This window comes from Protopterus annectens, chromosome 2.part1, assembly GCF_019279795.1.
Source record: "Protopterus annectens isolate FY-2018-M chromosome 2.part1, PAN1.0, whole genome shotgun sequence".
In the NCBI taxonomy this organism is placed as follows: Eukaryota; Metazoa; Chordata; order Ceratodontiformes; family Protopteridae; genus Protopterus; species Protopterus annectens.
This window is the reverse complement of record NC_056729.1, coordinates 724,774,076-724,792,599: the sequence shown is the minus strand read 5'-3', so window position 1 is coordinate 724,792,599 and position 18,524 is coordinate 724,774,076.

The window sequence follows — 18,524 nt, the reverse complement described above, 5'->3', positions numbered from 1 at the left end:
CCAGCTAATTCTCAAACAATAAATTGAAACAGCACAAACCAGGAAATGAATCAGGAACCAAAGCAATAGGGTGCCACGTAATAAATCCACAGTAGTCACAGGAAAAGTTAAAGAATTTAATTAAGCGCTTTTCGTCTGTGGTATTACACAGACTTCTTCAGACAATACATTAAATAAAACAGGCAGCTTAAATACTACAAGAGTACTGGTTCTTAAGGTCATTAACCAATCATATAAGCTTTAAGAATGCAGTTTAAAGATATATACACATGTAATTTCCCAAATCAGACACATTGTATATAATAAGAGCTAAATTAAATAATGCAAAATAAAATTAAGGCATAAAACCGTCATTAATTAAATAACCTAAAAAGTTAATCAAGCACAATAAAGCAGTGCAGTATTGGTAATTTAAAAGCCGTAATAACATACTTATCTAGCCAGGTTCTTAAGTTTAAGAAGGCTGCTAATAGAACAACCTTCATTAAGGCCGGGTACAGCGTAGGCATTTAATCTAATTTGCCAACGCAATTCTGATGCCTCCAAAAGTAAGTGTAAAGGGGCTCCTCTGATAGTGTCATGTAGCTGTTCAATAACCATGTACTTAAACTGGTGGTCACTATACTGGATAATGTGCTTGGCAAGAGCATTTTCGTCTTTAGCTTTGCTAATGGCATATTGGTGTTCGTAGATCCGGTCTCTTAATCTACGCTCAGTTTTGCCAACATAAAAACACGTACATTTTTGACATAGAGCTAAATAGACCACCATTTTAGAATTACAAGTACATCTACATCGAATGTCATATCTAGTGTTGTTAATATCAAATCTATTTGTTTCAAAGATATGACGGCATTGGTTACAGTTTTGGCATTTGAACATTCCGGGTATCTGGTGCTCCTCTGCTCGGGTTGTTCCAACAATCTTTTCATGTTTTTACCCCTTCTATATGAAACCTCTGGCCTATCGCCCAGTTTGTTCAAAATTACATTATTAGAATGAAACAGGTTCCAGTTCTTAATAATAATATCCATGATGGACCTGCTGCCCGGGCAGTATGTAAGGATTAATTTTGTGTTGTTATAATGTAATAAACTGGTTTTACTAGAAAGTTCTAACCTGGGTTCAAAAACGCCTGTGGCACTAGTATTCAGTATAGGTTTGTACATTCCACTTAATCTTTTATTTATAACTTCATTAACCAGGTTGTCCAATAGATTCAGCGGATAACCTCTATGTACGAACATGTTCTTAAGTGAGTTACACTCTTTGAGAAAATCGTCATCCAAGCTGACCATTCGGGCTGCTCGCACGAGCTGACCCTTAACAACTGACCTTTTTTGATAACTGGGGTGGCAACTACTAAAATGAAGGAAAGAGTTGGAATATGTCGGCTTTCTATATATGCTAGCCGCATATTTGTTAAGGGATACTTTTTTCACCAACCATACATCTAGATAAGCTATTGCCTCAGTGTTAAAGGTCGAAGTAAACTGAAGAAAATCAGTAGAATTGTTAAATTGGTCAAGCAGTAACAGGCTATCAGATTCCTCACCTTCTAGTAGAATAAAGATGTCGTCTAGGTAACGGGTATAGTACTTGATTTTAGACACTAGCATTGAGTCATTATTCAATACATTCTCCCTTTCCCAGTGCGACATCACAATATTGGCCAAGCTGGCTCCACAAGGCGACCCCATGGCCACCCCTGTTTTTTGGAGATAAAAGTTTTCTCCTAGTAAAAAGAAATTATTGTATAAAATCAAATCCAGAAGTTCAATCACAAGGGATATTTCATGGGGTGGGGCGCCTTTATTGTTAAGGAAGAAGGCTACCCAGTCTAAAGCTATCTGCAAAGGTATGCAGGTGTACAGGTCCTTGACATCTATTGTCAAGAAATTATACTCTGTGCAAAATGGAATTTGGTTAATTTTGTCTAAAAAGGACCAAGAATCTTTACAGATTTGCTCTTCTTCCTTAAGATAATTTTGTAAAATCGTGTCAACCAGCTTGGCACAAGAATATGTAGGAGATCCACGCCCGTCAACCAATGGGCGCATAGGTGGATTAACTAGGTCCTTGTGTATCTTGGGAATACCGAAGATACACGGGTACCTAGGGAACAAGGTGGTAAGGTATTTGTGTTGGCCTTGGTTAAGCCTACCTTCAAATAACATTTCATCTAAAGAACTCTTAATCTTTCGGTATGCACAGTTGACCTCAGATTTTGAACTGATCGTATATGCTTCATTTGTCAATAGGTCCAACATTCTATCAAAATAATCAATCTGGTCAAAAACTACAACCCCACCACCTTTGTCCGGTTTGCAAATTCTCAAAGAATGTAACTTGACAAATTCTAGTAAGGCCATTTCAGCCTTCGCTACATCATTGGTGCCTGTACATAAATGTAAATTGCTATGTCTTAAGTCGAGTTCACAGGTATTCTCAAATGCTTGTATTAACGGGTGCAGAGGTGGATTAAACATACTGGGAACATAACACTCAGGTAGAGCATCAGAGCTAGAAACATTTGGTTCAAACAGCAGGTTAAAGTTCAATTTACGAGCAAACATCTTAATGTCAATAATAGTATTGACTAGATCAAAGTTCTGTTGGGGTACATAGGTATAGCCCTTAGATAACAGGTCGGCTAGTTCATCAGGGATCATCACATCGGAATAGTTGAAGATGTTAAAGTCACCTAATTGGTTGGTGGAAATAACCGGTCCTATTCCTTGGTTGATGAAATGCACCGAGGAGTCAACCTCAACTACCGGTGAATTGTTGGTTGTAGACGAAGCTAGAGTCACACCTGAAGCCTCAGTAGCTACATAATCCGTGGCCTCAATAGTGTCAGAGTCTAAAGGTAGAGCCAGGTGATTAATGATCCTGGTATCTACTGCCTCTGAAAAGTCTGTTTCTGTGGCTTGCCTCTAGTAGGTTGCTGTAGGTTGTTCCTTTGCTTTGGGATTGCTCCCTGACGGTGAACATTGTAGTAACCCTGTTGCTGACCCATAGTCGTGTTGTTGGAAACCTGGTGCTGTCTCCGATTCATTAATCTCTCACTTCTTCTGACACCGGGTAATATGCCTAATTTTATGCCGGCACCTAACCTTATGCCAACAACTAGCGTTAGGTTGACCCCGTTGACTACACTCGACACAGTGCAACTGGTAACATCAGCTAACTGTCCTATTTTGAAAGAAACTCCGGCTAGACCAGAGCAAGCAGCTTAAAGAGTGTACCACAAGTTCAGCCTGGGACTACCAACCACATAGCCGATGCCAGTAGGAATTTACTTAATGTTTCATCCGATGGGGCTCCAATGCTGGATAACTGGTTGTCCGAGGAGTTCGTGTTTTCTGGCTACGGGCAGAAGGCAGCTTGTGCAACACATGACAATATACCTGAAGGCCATGAGGTAAACAATAACGTTTTAACTGTTAAATTAAAAACTTTTGACAAACTTTTGCTAAAACTTAAAAAATTGAAATTGGAAATATCTTATTTCAATGAATGTTTAGCTTGTAACGTTATTCCAAAAGGCTTAAGACACTTTCAATACCCGACAGGGTTAGTCTTGAACTCAGATTTTCACAAAGAGCTGATTAACTTATTTGACCAACAAGGTCGGGACCTTTTAAAAATAATGATCAAGCATTATTCCTTATGGGTGTCTCAGCTTAACGAAGAAATTATGGTGTTGGATAACGCTATCAAAACCCATGAGGAGTTTAGCAGGTACAAGTATGATTACAACAGATGCTTTAGCAGCATCGACCAGTACCTGACTAAATTAAAGTTTAATAAAATTAAGAAATTAGAGCGGGACTTGAAGGCGTATCAATCAGGGGTTGCTTACCCACCCCCTGCGCCTTCACAAACTTGGTATTCTAATGTCGATAGTGGTAACCCTTCTTCCACCACAGACTGTGGTGGTGAAGTTACATCTGACAACATCAGGGACCTTGATACTTTTGGGGATGCAATAGTTGATCAAGGTGTCAGAAGAAGTGAGAGATTAATGAATCGGAGACAACACCAGGTTTCCAACAACACAACTATGGGTCAGCAACAGGGTTACTACAATGTTCACCGTCAGGGAGCAATCCCAAAGCAAAGGAACAACCTACAGCAACCTACTAGAGGCAAGCCACAGAAACAGACTTTTCAGAGGCAGTAGATACCAGGATCATTAATCACCTGGCTCTACCTTTAGACTCTGACACTATTGAGGCCACGGTTTATGTAGCTACTGAGGCTTCAGGTGTGACTCTAGCTTCGTCTACAACCAACAATTCACCGGTAGTTGAGGTTGACTCCTCGGTGCATTTCATCAACCAAGGAATAGGACCGGTTATTTCCACCAACCAATTAGGTGACTTTAACATCTTCAACTATTCCGATGTGATGATCCCTGATGAACTAGCCGACCTGTTATCTAAGGGCTATACCTATGTACCCCAACAGAACTTTGATCTAGTCAATACTATTATTGACATTAAGATGTTTGCTCGTAAATTGAACTTTAACCTGCTGTTTGAACCAAATGTTTCTAGCTCTGATGCTCTACCTGAGTGTTATGTTCCCAGTATGTTTAATCCACCTCTGCACCCGTTAATACAAGCATTTGAGAATACCTGTGAACTCGACTTAAGACATAGCAATTTACATTTATGTACAGGCACCAATGATGTAGCGAAGGCTGAAATGGCCTTACTAGAATTTGTCAAGTTACATTCTTTGAGAATTTGCAAACCGGACAAAGGTGGTGGGGTTGTAGTTTTGACCAGATTGATTATTTTGATAGAATGTTGGACCTATTGACAAATGAAGCATATACGATCAGTTCAAAATCTGAGGTCAACTGTGCATACCGAAGATTAAGAGTTCTTTAGATGAAATGTTATTTGAAGGTAGGCTTAACCAAGGCCAACACAAATACCTTACCACCTTGTTCCTAGGTACCCGTGTATCTTCGGTATTCCCAAGATACACAAGGACCTAGTTAATCCACCTATCGCCCATTGGTTGACGGGCGTGGATCTCCTACATATTCTTGTGCCAAGCTGGTTGACACGATTTTACAAAATTATCTTAAGGAAGAAGAGCAAATCTGTAAAGATTCTTGGTCCTTTTTAGACAAAATTAACCAAATTCCATTTTGCACAGAGTATAATTTCTTGACAATAGATGTCAAGGACCTGTACACCTGCATACCTTTGCAGATAGCTTTAGACTGGGTAGCCTTCTTCCTTAACAATAAAGGCGCACCCCATGAAATATCCCTTGTGATTGAACTTCTGGATTTGATTTTATACAATAATTTCTTTTTACTAGGAGAAAACTTTTATCTCCAAAAAACAGGGGTGGCCATGGGGTCGCCTTGTGGAGCCAGCTTGGCCAATATTGTGATGTCGCACTGGGAAAGGGAGAATGTATTGAATAATGACTCAATGCTAGTGTCTAAAATCAAGTACTATACCCGTTACCTAGACGACATCTTTATTCTACTAGAAGGTGAGGAATCTGATAGCCTGTTACTGCTTGACCAATTTAACAATTCTACTGATTTTCTTCAGTTTACTTCGACCTTTAACACTGAGGCAATAGCTTATCTAGATGTATGGTTGGTGAAAAAAGTATCCCTTAACAAATATGCAGCTAGCATATATAGAAAGCCGACATATTCCAACTCTTTCCTTCATTTTAGTAGTTGCCACCCCAGTTATCAAAAAAGATCAGTTGTTAAGGGTCAGCTCGTGCGAGCAGCCCGAATGGTCAGCTTGGATGACGATTTTCTCAAAGAGTGTAACTCACTTAAGAACATGTTCGTACATAGAGGTTATCCGCTGAATCTATTGGACAACCTGGTTAATGAAGTTATAAATAAAAGGTTAAGTGGAATGTACAAACCTATACTGAATACTAGTGCCACAGGCGTTTTTGAACCCAGGTTAGAACTTTCTAGTAAAACCAGTTTATTACATTATAACAACACAAAATTAATCCTTACATACTGCCCGGGCAGCAGGTCCATCATGGATATTATTATTAAGAACTGGAACCTGTTTCGTTCTAATAATGTAATTTTGAACAAACTGGGCGATAGGCCAGAGGTTTCATATAGAAGGGGTAAAAACATGAAAAGATTGTTGGAACAACCCGAGCAGAGGAGCACCCGTATACCCGGAATGTTCAAATGCCAAAACTGTAACCAATGCCGTCATATCTTTGAAACAAATAGATTTGATATTAACAACACTAGATATGACATTCGATGTAGATGTACTTGTAATTCTAAAATGGTGGTCTATTTAGCTCTATGTCAAAAATGTACGGGTTTTTATGTTGGCAAAACTGAGCGTAGATTAAGAGACCGGATCTACGAACACCAATATGCCATTAGCAAAGCTAAAGACGAAAATGCTCTTGCCAAGCACATTATCCAGTATAGTGACCACCAGTTTAAGTACATGGTTATTGAACAGCTACATGACACTATCAGAGGAGCCCCTTTACACTTACTTTTGGAGGCATCAGAATTGCGTTGGCAAATTAGATTAAATGCCTACGCTGTACCTGACCTTAATGAAGGTTGTTCTATTAGCAGCCTTCTTAAACTTAAGAACCTGGCTAGATAAGTATGTTATTACGGCTTTTAAATTACCAATACTGCACTGCTTTATTGTGCTTGATTAACTTTTTAGGTTATTTAATTAATGACGGTTTTATGCCTTAATTTTATTTTGCATTATTTAATTTAGCTCTTATTATATACAATGTGTCTGATTTGGGAAATTACATGTGTATATATCTTTAAACTGCATTCTTAAAGCTTATATGATTGGTTAATGACCTTAAGAACCAGTACTCTTGTAGTATTTAAGCTGCCTGTTTTATTTAATGTATTGTCTGAAGAAGTCTGTGTAATACCACAGACGAAAAGCGCTTAATTAAATTCTTTAACTTTTCCTGTGACTACTATGGATTTATTACGTGGCACCCTATTGCTTTGGTTCCTAATTCTCAAACAAAGTAAGGTACCAGAGAAATGTATTTTATACAATGTCAGTGGAGGCAAAGGTCTTACATAAAAGCACTACTAATGTAAATCAGGTTTTCAGTAGAAAAGGTATTGTGGGGGAGGATGCTGCATCCATCACACACCATGAAGCAGACACATAGATCCAAATATGCTGAGGCACTTGCCTGTAACTTCCTAAACAACAAAGACCTCCTAGACAAAGCACGCATGACAAACTTACCTCAGCGACCTCAAATGCACGCTTTCAAAACAACAGCCACATCTCATGATGCCTCTACTTCTAACCCATTAAGGAAAGCCATCATGTAACACAACATCCTGGTAATTGGAAACTCCATTGTGAGACACACTGATGTCCCTCTCACCAAGATGAGTAAGGAGAAAGTCATGGTCAGTTGCTCAGCAGGAGCCAGGGTCCACCATATTATGCATACACTCAGGTCATTGAACCACAGGTAGCAGTATGACTCAGTCATAGTCCTTGTGGGTATAACTGACTTGAGACTATATGAGGAGATATCATGGAGCTCTCAGAATATCTGTCCCGGGCTGGGATGAGCCTAGTTTTGATCAGCGCAGTACCTTTTCCAAGGTATGAGCCACAAAATGAACAGAAGATGACTGGTGTTAATAACTGGCTTAGTTTCTGGAGTCACTCTAAGAAAGTACAATATTTGTCAGCATGGAAGGAGATGGTCAAAAGACCACACTGCTTTGCTAGGGATGGTCTGCACCTCTCCCCTCTAGGCTTTCAAATATTAGCTAAAGCATTGTCCTCCCCTATAGTGCCTATTGTAGGTAATGCCAAACTGAAAGTACTTCCGACATAGATAATCAAAACCAAGCAAATCTAAAGATGTTACTGCTAAGTGCTAGGAGTCTAAAAAAGAAATTCCACTCCCTAAAAGATGTCCACACCCTAGAGAATGCTGAAGCCTGTGCAGTCACTGAGTCATGGTTTAAAGTTGCAGAGAACACTCTGGCAGTGCAAGGCTATAATGTTTTCATCACATTTAGAGCAGCTACTACACAAAAAGGGACTAAAGGTGGAGGTGTCTCACATTTCATCAAAAATAAATATTCCTCAAGGCTGGACAAACAGAACGATGCACTTAAGTTTCTCCACATTGAAATCACCATAGGTAAAATCCCACACCACTTCCTTGCAACCTTTAGGCCCACATCTATGACCCAGGAAATGCATAACATGTATTTATGCTTACTGGAAACACTAGCCAATAAATCCAATACCATATTCATGGGCAACTTTAATTACACCATTGTTAACTGAGAATCACACATGACACCAAAAGTGCAGACACAGAGATTGCTGGATTTTGTAAACACCAACTCCCTGGACCACAATGTCAATATGCATACCAAGTGTGCAAACATAGGGCATCTGCTATTCACTAATATGGGAGAGAGCTGCACATCCCCTATTGTAATATCTGCTCAGATAATGTCAGAACACAAAATGGTCTCCTTTGATGTAAAACAATAAAATCCAGAACCTTAGCTAACCTTGCAATGTTCAGAAACTACTGTAAACTAAGCTACCTCTTACCTCGTACCATTAAGTGATAACCTGGCGATATTTCAAGTCCCCCTTAACCCTGAAAACACCCACATGGAAAGATTTAAATAAATCCTATACAAGCATGTGAATAGCTGCATAGAGACTGGTGTACACACCAGGAATAATTACAGAACTAACTCAGAAACAAGTTACCCTGGTGGAATCACAACATCAATAGGCTGTATAACAGAAGAAAGACAATCATGGCAAAAATTAGGAGGTGTAACACCCAGCAGGATAAAAGCACTCTCATCAAACTAAACAAACAAACTCAGATGAGAAAACAAGTCTGCCAATGTCAAATTTATGGTAAATCTGGCCTCCTAGACCAAGGACATTCTTTAGCTATGTCCTCAACCTCAAAGACAGGACATAGTTCTGTGCAGAGGTCATTGTAAATGGAGCCATATATACTGAGCCAGATGATATAGCAAACCTACTGGCTGACAAATTGAGCTCTAACTTTACCCCTCTACCCCCCCCCCCAGCTTCCCCTCTCAAAATACCATGAAATATATAAGTCCCTGTACTTTCACTAGTGAACAAGGTCATCAATGCTCTCTCAAAACCAAGAACATTGCATCGATGGGCCACTACAGTATCCCAGGCTGCTTTCTAAATAGCATGAAATGTGACATATCTGGCCCTCTGGCCTCCAAACAGGCTTCATGCCTCATGAATGCAGAACAGCATCTACAGTCCCATAAGGCTCATATGCAAAGCCAGGGAAACAATTATCATGGACATGATAAATAATGATGTAGGAAACCTCAAGACAACCAAACCAGTTTGGTTTTATCAAGGGCAGGTCATGCCTACTCACCCTGGTTTGCTTCTTTGAGAAGGTCACCATAGCAATAGATGAGAGCAAAACAGTTCACACTACCTACCTTTACCTGGTCAAGGCATTTGACATAATAGCCCATTCAAGTATCATTTCTTAAAATCAAGCTGTTAGGTATAAACCCTTATATCACTTGGAGGATAGCCAACTAGCTCAAAGACAGTACCAAAGAAGTTAGAACTAGGGAGTTCACCTCTACAAAAAAGCCAGTCACCATTAGAGTCTGTCAGATATTCATCCTGGGACCTCTCATTTTTGGCATCTACTTCACTGACATCAAGGCTAACATCAAGGACCTCTGGCTGACCAAATTTGCAGACAATTGCAAATTAGGAGTAGTTAAAGAATCCCTCATACACACTAATGTTCTCCAAGAGGGTCTGATGAAGACAAATAACTGGTGTCAAAGCCATGGACTAAAACTATATGCCAAGAAATGCATAATTGTATCCTTTTGGAAGTCAGCCACCCTGATAACTATCACACTGACAGCACACCTCTAAGAGTCGACCCAGTAGCCAGGGACACACATAGACAGTAATCCAACCTTTGACCATCACATGTCTACTGTAGTGAGGGAAATCATTCTATGTTGTGCAGATTATAAACAGATGTATGGCATCTAGGTTAGTATAACTTTGACAGCTGGTAGGAAGTTTATCTTTGGTTTGACACCTATGTCACCTATGGCTCTAATGGACACAGGCAACCTGTACATGCTTCATCTCCCAGGCCTTTGCTTTGTAAATGTTTTATCTCCCAAGTCCCTGCTTACACTTACCAGCAGTACCAGAGCCTGTCAGAGATTTGGGATGCATGGCTACGCTTAAAAGGGCCCTAGTGGTCATTAGCCTTGTAAATACCTATGAACCTATGAATTTATTATGAAACAAACTACAGGAAGATTCATATATTTGTGTGTGTGTGTGTGTGTGTGTGTGTGTGTGTGTGTGTGTGTGTGTGTGTGTGTGTGTGTGTGTGTGTGTGTATATATATATATATATATATATATATATATAGATTCAATTCATAACACTGAAAACACTGAACACTGAAAATGAGAAAACTTCATAATATAGAAGACAAAAACACTGAAACCTCAAAACACTGAAAACACATATCATACATATACTGAGTTTAAACAACATAAATCATAGCACTTTCCACCAAGTGTAAACAGGGGGCACTAGTGTGTGAATTAGTGTAGTGAAGTTCAATCTTGGAGTTGATATATAAGTAGCAGGGGGTGTGGGGGGCACAGCCCCCACATAGGAGGTGCAGGGGGGGCTTGGCCCCCTGCTTACGCTTGGTAGAAAGTGCTATGATTTATGTTGTTTAAATTCAGTATATGTATGATATGTGTTTTCAGTGTTTTGAGTTTCAGTGTTTTGAGTTTTCAAGATTTTGAAGTTTCAGTGTTTTGGTTTCAGTGTTTTGAGTTTCAGTGTTTTGAGCTTTTACTGTTATGAAGTGAATCCATATATATATATATATATATATATATATATATATATATATATAGATATACACACACACACATATAGGTACATGTATAATGTATGCACTATTTATCTGAGATGAAGGTAATCATTATTTGCAGTCCTGGTTAACAGGCTGTGTGGCATATGTCTCCTATTAGACTGTTTAGGCCTACAACCATTGAAAGACATTATTCTGTATGATTTCTTATCTGGCTTAATATAAGAGTAGACAGCAAATGTTTGAGGTGTGATGGGGAAGAAAGGGTAGGAGCAAATTACATAGGAAAAAAACATGGGAACAATACATACAGGGGAGGAATGAGATTTAAAAGAAAGCAGGATTTGAATGACCTAGTTAATGTTTGGCTGACAATGACTGGGTAAATTATAAGTGATCTATAATGTTTGCAACTAAAATTATGTTAATATGGTTTGTGATGTAAAATGCCTGCAATTAAGATTGTGTCAATATAGTTTGTTTTCATGCATATAAATGTATGATTGCCTAGTTCATAAGTGATAATTTAATAAAGATGTTTCTTGTTTAAAAAAAATAGCATCCTGCCATCTTGATGTGACATTGGTGACAGTGGTATCACTGTCCCATAACAATGGTAGGAGTGATGCCATTCCTTCATCAAAGAGATAGTTGAACCAGTTGTGCTTGTTGTGGGAAAATGAGTCTGCTTGTCATGTGATGTTTTAAAAAGTAGCACAAATGTCTTACACCTGACCTTAATACAAGTCTCTGAAATATAAGTTTTCCCTTACAAAATTTCTTAAAAATGCATGGGAATTGATTAAATGGCTTTATCGCATGAATTGGGCTTTTGTTAATGAGTGATTATAAACATCACTGATAGGCTATGCAAACAAGAACATGCACAATTACATTTAGAAATCTTTTCCCCAAAATAAAACAATGTAATATCCTGATTATTGGAAAGTATTAGAACAAGCTGTTCACTGACTGTATTGAAGAAATATGAAGCAAGACTGGAAAGTAAGCAGCAATGCAAAATTCATCTACACTCCTATGTGTTTTTATCTGTTTAGCCTTAATATAGATAGCATATTCTCTGCTAAAATCCTAACCCTTCTTTAATATAATACTATAAATTTAGGCTCCTAGGATTTTGTCTGTGGAAAGTACATTACACTGTTTTGCAACTCATTCAGTCATTGCCAATCTCACATTTAAACATGTAATGTACTCCATGTCCTGAAGAAGTGTAGTTCACCTACTTAGTATGCCTACTGTGTATGCTTGAACACCTGTGCTGCTATGACAGTGGGGATTTCATTCAGCAAGTGTCACAGAATAAAGTTTACTGAATTATTTAGTTTTTCTTACTCATATATAATTTGGAAAAAGGGTGTAAGTTGTTATACTCAAGTACATAGGAATCTGACTGGACAACAATATCAGGTCAAACATTCACAAGTATTATTACAGCAGCCAGTAACCCACTAACATGTCTACATGTGGTAAAAATCTTTTCTCACATGTGAATCTAATAGCAGTATTGCCAGCACAGTTTAATTTCCAAAAATTCCATTTAGAGCCATTATATTTACTCTGTTGGTCCCCTGCTTGACAAAATTAAAAATAAATAAAATTGTGTAATTTGTTAAAGGCCACACATAGGGAAACCGTTATCTCATTCTCACTCTACACTGACTGAAGTACTTTTATCGAAACTTGCTAACAACCTACCATACAAATTTTAACTTCTGTACTAAACTGTATCCTAAAATGACTGCACTATCATCTATTAACTGGAACTTCCTAACAATCTTTTCTGTAGATGATGCTGTAAATGAATTCAACACAACTTTCCTGAATATCCTGAACAACCTTGCACTTCCCAGAAGGAAGAGACTAAATCTGACTATCCAGAAAGAGTAGAATGTTAATACAGGACACATAAAATGCATGGAAAGAATGGCAAAATATAAACCACCGCAATATCTTAAGAACATTAGAATGCCTCACAATTGTACTAAAAAGCAAAATAATGAAATCAAAAACTATACTATAATAACTTTCTGAATAATAGTAAAACTACAATACAGTTCAATGCTTATTTCATAGATAGTATGTTATCTCTAACCAAGGCTTCCCCAACATCTAATATTAACCCTGCCCAGGAGCCATGTATCATCACATCTACTTTCACCTTCAAACCTGTGCCCACATCATATATAAAACTACTCTTATTCTCAAACCATGCTCTACTTCAGCTGATGACCTCCTTTATAGTAGCCGATAGCATTGCCTACCGTGCCTCAAGTCATGTAAATAGGTCAGTCCAGGAATCCCACAGTCTCTCTCTCTGGAAAAACTCACACATTATCATTCTGCACAAAAGAGGAAATTCAACAGAGATTTAACTTTAGACCTATCGCAATCTTATTCCCCCTCTGCAAAATACTTGAAAAATGTGTTCAAAAACAATTGCTAAACTATCTCCTGCAGGAAGAATTCCTATGCCCACACAATATGGCTTTCATCCTTCCCATAGGACTAATACTGCACTTCTTACTTATATAGATATTGTCAATAAAGTTAGAGATAACAGTAAACTAGTCTACTCCTTATTTCTAGACTTGTATAAAGCCTTCAACATAGTTTGTCACAGCAAACTTCTACTTTGAATGTTCTCATTAGGTCACTCTCAGTCCACTGTTCTATGGTTCAAATGCTACCTGCCCAATAGGTATCAGTCAGTAAAATAGCAATCCACCCTCTGTTCATAACTTTCAGTCACTACCAGTGTACCACAAGGATCTATCCTTGGTCCCTTCCTATTTAACATTCTCACCAACACCCTCACCACATCCACACAACAGCCCCTCCTAATACAGTACACAGATGATGCTAAACTCATTTCCACATCTGACAACATTGTACACCTCCAAAATATTACTATGGGAGCAGTACCAGCAACTGAAACATAGCTTTGTAACTCAAGTCATGCTCAACCCTAAAAAAACAATTACTTTTTCCTTCCAAATTCCTCTCCTGTGAAACAACAACATTTAAAGTCCTCTCTTAATAATACAACCATTGAAGTAACTCCTCATAGTACACTATTAGGCATGATAGTGGACGACAAACTTAAATTCGACTTGCGTATACAAAATTGCTTATTTATTACTTAATTTATTGCAATTCCTGTTACCTTTAATTTCTCTATAAACTGGCTAACATTTCTCTAACTACTACATCATTATCATATAACCTGTATCTATTACTAACCAATGTTTCCATATATTTAATTTGGTACAATTCTTTAAACTGTAGTTGTTTTTTGTATATTTTGAAAGACTGTTGAATTATTGTTCTTAGAACGTTTTGTAATACTTTGGAGCTTTTTCCCCACACCTCCACTGAAAATGGGCTCCTTCCAAGTTGGACATTCCAAGTAATCAAATGTCAATAAATAAATATATAAATAAATAAATGTAAACCCCCGGATTCACGAATCCTCTGTGTAAGACTAAATAAGTCTTACTCGGAGACTGCAGTTGAACGGTATGACGTCAGTGTGCCATGAATATTCATGAGGGCATGCTGACTCCACTCCAAGTCTAACATGGACCATGCAGGAAAGCAGGGGGCATGTCCGACTGCCGAGCAGTGCAAAGGTCCACGCCCCTGCAAGTGTCTGAACTATAAAATGTCAACACACAAGAGCAAGTCCGCTCAAATGTCCACGTACCCAACACCACACTCCCTAACATTGTAAGCCCCCAGCACAGTTATAAAAAGTAAAACTTCAAATTTTATTTTTTCTAATTCCCGATATAGCTGCCCGTATTTGCGCGTGTGTGCGCGGGTGTGCCCATTGCTTAGCTGCAGTTAGCAATCTCGACATTGAAGAGCATAATAAGGAATGTTTATGCAAATTACACCAAATAGCAATAGCGTAGTGGTAGAGCCTTCGCACCAAGAGGAGGCATTTACGGTTCGAGTCCCACCACTCCCCTTCCTGTTTTATGTTTTAAATTAGTATATGAAATAATTCTTGACATATATGATTAAAATTTTACTAAAAAGCATTGAAATGGCCTATGTATCAGTGAACAAAATGTATATTTATAAAGGATTCTGACATATAATTGCCCGCAGTTAAGCAACGCTGTACCCAGCACAATATAGTTGCCTGTAGTTAAGTAGAGCTTTAGCCAGTGCAATATAGTTGCCCATAGTTAAGTAGCGCTTTACCCAGTGCAATAGAGTTGCCCATAGCTAAATATCACTTTACCCAGCACAATCGGTTTGCGAGGAGGTGCGCGCCTCACCAACCAGCGCACCGTCGGGCAACGTGGAGCAACGTAGAGCAAAGTTGCCTAAACACAGCCACACCCCCTAGCCTGTCTGGACAGTAGTAAAATAAAAACCAATGCCAAGGTTCAAACCCGGGACACTGTGCACCATAATAAAAGTACTGAACCACTAAGCCATGACAGCTTAGGGTAAACAGCCACTGTTAACATACATATACTTATAAATGGTAGATTAACCATTGCTAAGCAGGTCTGCAGTCAGCTGAGAATTTTCAAAAATGGCCAATTACAAAAAAGTGCGGGAAATGCGGCATATTTAAGCCCCATAGGTGGGAATACTCGCCATAACTGATTGTAACTCCCATCTGCAGTTAGAATGGCTGGTGCTAGAGAGGGTACATGCTTTTGAGCGCAAAGCTGGGGCATCGAGGAGTCAAAATACATGGTTTGGCTCCTTGTCCACCGTCATGAGTCAAGACTCCTGCAGGGCCAGTTCCAAGGGACGGAGTACAAAGCAGAGGCTTGGAACCGATTTGCTCATGACCTCACCAGTGTCACAGGCATTCCTTGGACTGGTGAGCAGGTCCGTCACCACCATGCAGACCTGAAGAGATGGAAGCAGGACCTACTGTACCAATGGATACAGGAGGCCTGTAGGATGCAAGATGCCCCACTACTGAGTAGGTAGCCATGGAATGCAGTATGTACGACATGCTAATTTATTCTATATAATGGATAGGTATGTCTCAATATCCATTCATTTACTTCACAGCTGCAGGTGTCCATGCTGCGAATCAGCAAGCCTATGCAGATAGGCTGCTAAGGCTGTGCCACCAGGCAGGTTAGTAATTATTCTGCATGTATTGTTATATAAAATAGGTGAGAAAGCCTGAAAAAAGTGTTGTAGCCCAATAATACAGCCATAAAATGCTGTGAATAATTCCTCTGCATGTACTGTTATATAAAATAAGTCAGAGAGCCAGAAAAAGAGTGTAGTAACCCATTAAGAAAGGTAAAGTATGTACGGAATAATATATCTGCATGTACTGTCATATAAAATAAGTGAGCAAGCCTGAAAAAGAGTGTTCTAACCTATTAATAAAGGTATAATATGTCTTGAATAAGTCTTCCATATGCACTGTAATATCAAATAAAGGAGAGAGCCTGTGGAAAAGTGTGTAATGTAATTAATAAAGGTATAAAACCTGGACTGTGTCTGTGTCACTTACTCTGAAATGTTGTTGTACCCTTGCATTATACAAATAGTACTGTTTTAATAAGTGCTGCAACCCACAGTTGGGCAGTCCCATCTAAAGTGGTTGATGGAACTGCCAGTAGCTGTGAAGCATATATACAGTCCTCAACAGTCAGTTAATGGCTGGCATGCATAAGTAAATCTGGCACATGAGTAGCTTGTTAATTTGTTCCCCAGAAATGTGAGTGTGCTACACGAAATGTAAGGTTCTGAACAAATTTAACTGAAAATGTCATGTGAACACATCCAGATATATAGTTAAGAAATATAAATAAAATCAATAACTATGTAGCAGTAACATCTGCATCTTGGACAGTTAGTATGTCAGATATAGGTCAGGTATATAATGAACTAGCCAAACCCATTACACAACCTAATGCATGTTGGCAAGTGTAATAATAAATGTAGGGGATATGCACCTGCAGTCAATAGGAATGTAGTGTAGACTAAAAGTACTTATAAGATGTTACTTGAGGTTTCTTTCTACACCCTACTGTATGTGCATAAACAATGCAATTCCACACCTCAATGGGTATGTGTAATCTCAAAACATTTGTTGGGACATATGTCCTATTGTTCTATAAATATCTGCATTCAATTTGATGCATGTGCCCTGTTCAAACACCACAACCATGGTGGCCTGTTGCCACCAATCATCCCTGCATGCTGTTGGAATGTCCACTGTCGTTCAATATATGCATGTGTTATGCTTGCTGTTCAACTGTTGGAAACTTGGTGTGTTGGGTTAATGGGAATATTACTGCATGCTGTTACAACTAATTTGGAATGCTGTTGTTTATGTTGTAATTAAACACACCTAATCACAGAACGTATGAGAAGGCCTGTCCCAGCGGACCCACCTGTCCCTCCTCAGCTGGTGAGTGCACCTGGCACCAGCAGGTCTGGTTCCCAGCCCAGCCTCCCCTCCTCCATTGGTCCTGTGCCACCTTCAGGTGGAAACACTGCAGGGGATGGGGCTCGTCCCCCCGTGCAAGTGTGGGTGGAGAAGGGCCACCTGTCACCCTTCGAAGGGTCCGGGTTGTGGTGCGTAGGGAGATCCAGTGTTCAGTCGCTGATCCCCTATGCCAGCTCAAGATGAGAGTGACACATCTCACGGGTGAACCTGCCTGTTCTACGCAGCCCCCAGCATAGCCACCCTCAGGGCTGTGAAGGTGCAGTGGTGACTGCCCCTGGGTGGGGATCTCAGTTCCACTGTTACCATCTGTGGGCTCATGGGCTTGCGATTTCCAAACATCCATCCCCGTCAGTTGTGTTCACCCACACCATGTGTCATACACCGCCCTTGTATGTGTCTTGTTTGTCTTGTCTGTTTACCTCCCCAACCTACCTCCCCAAATATACCTACTTCCTCTGCCTCACTTTCCACTCCTACCTGAAAAAAAAAAAAAGGGCAATCTGTACCCACAAAAAAATTACACCCCATACATAGCTGCCCATTTCACACACATGTCCGCTGGACATGTAAACTGATAATTATAATTAGCAGTACAACATACTTTGTTGTCCTCACCCCTCTCCCAGGGGTGGAAGGTTTCAAATTTCACTCCAAATGTATTGCATATGCACAGCTGTTGCTGGTAAAGAAATGGGCATCTATGGACCTTCCCTACACCCGTCCTGCACATCCTGAGCTTGTTTTCCTACTGTCTTTCCCTCTTTGTGCCCCCTTTTTCACCACTTTCCTATCTCCCCATTTTTTTTTCTTTCAAAGAAATTAGTGCAGGGGTTAGTGGGAGTAAGCACTTTTAAACAGTAGTTAGCGGGTTTGAGCGAGTATGTGCATGTGTGCGCTTAGCTAAGCATCGCTAAGCATCACTCAAACCCACACAAACCCACCTACAACTGCTTAAAAGTGTCTTAGTCATTCTGCATGGCAGGGCCCTTGTTCTGCTGAGCAGCAAAATAAAACACCTCTGTCAGTCTCGAATCCCAGACACACTAGACAGCATGAAGTACCACTAGGCCACAGTAGATTTAAAACATGTTGGTGCTGTAATAAA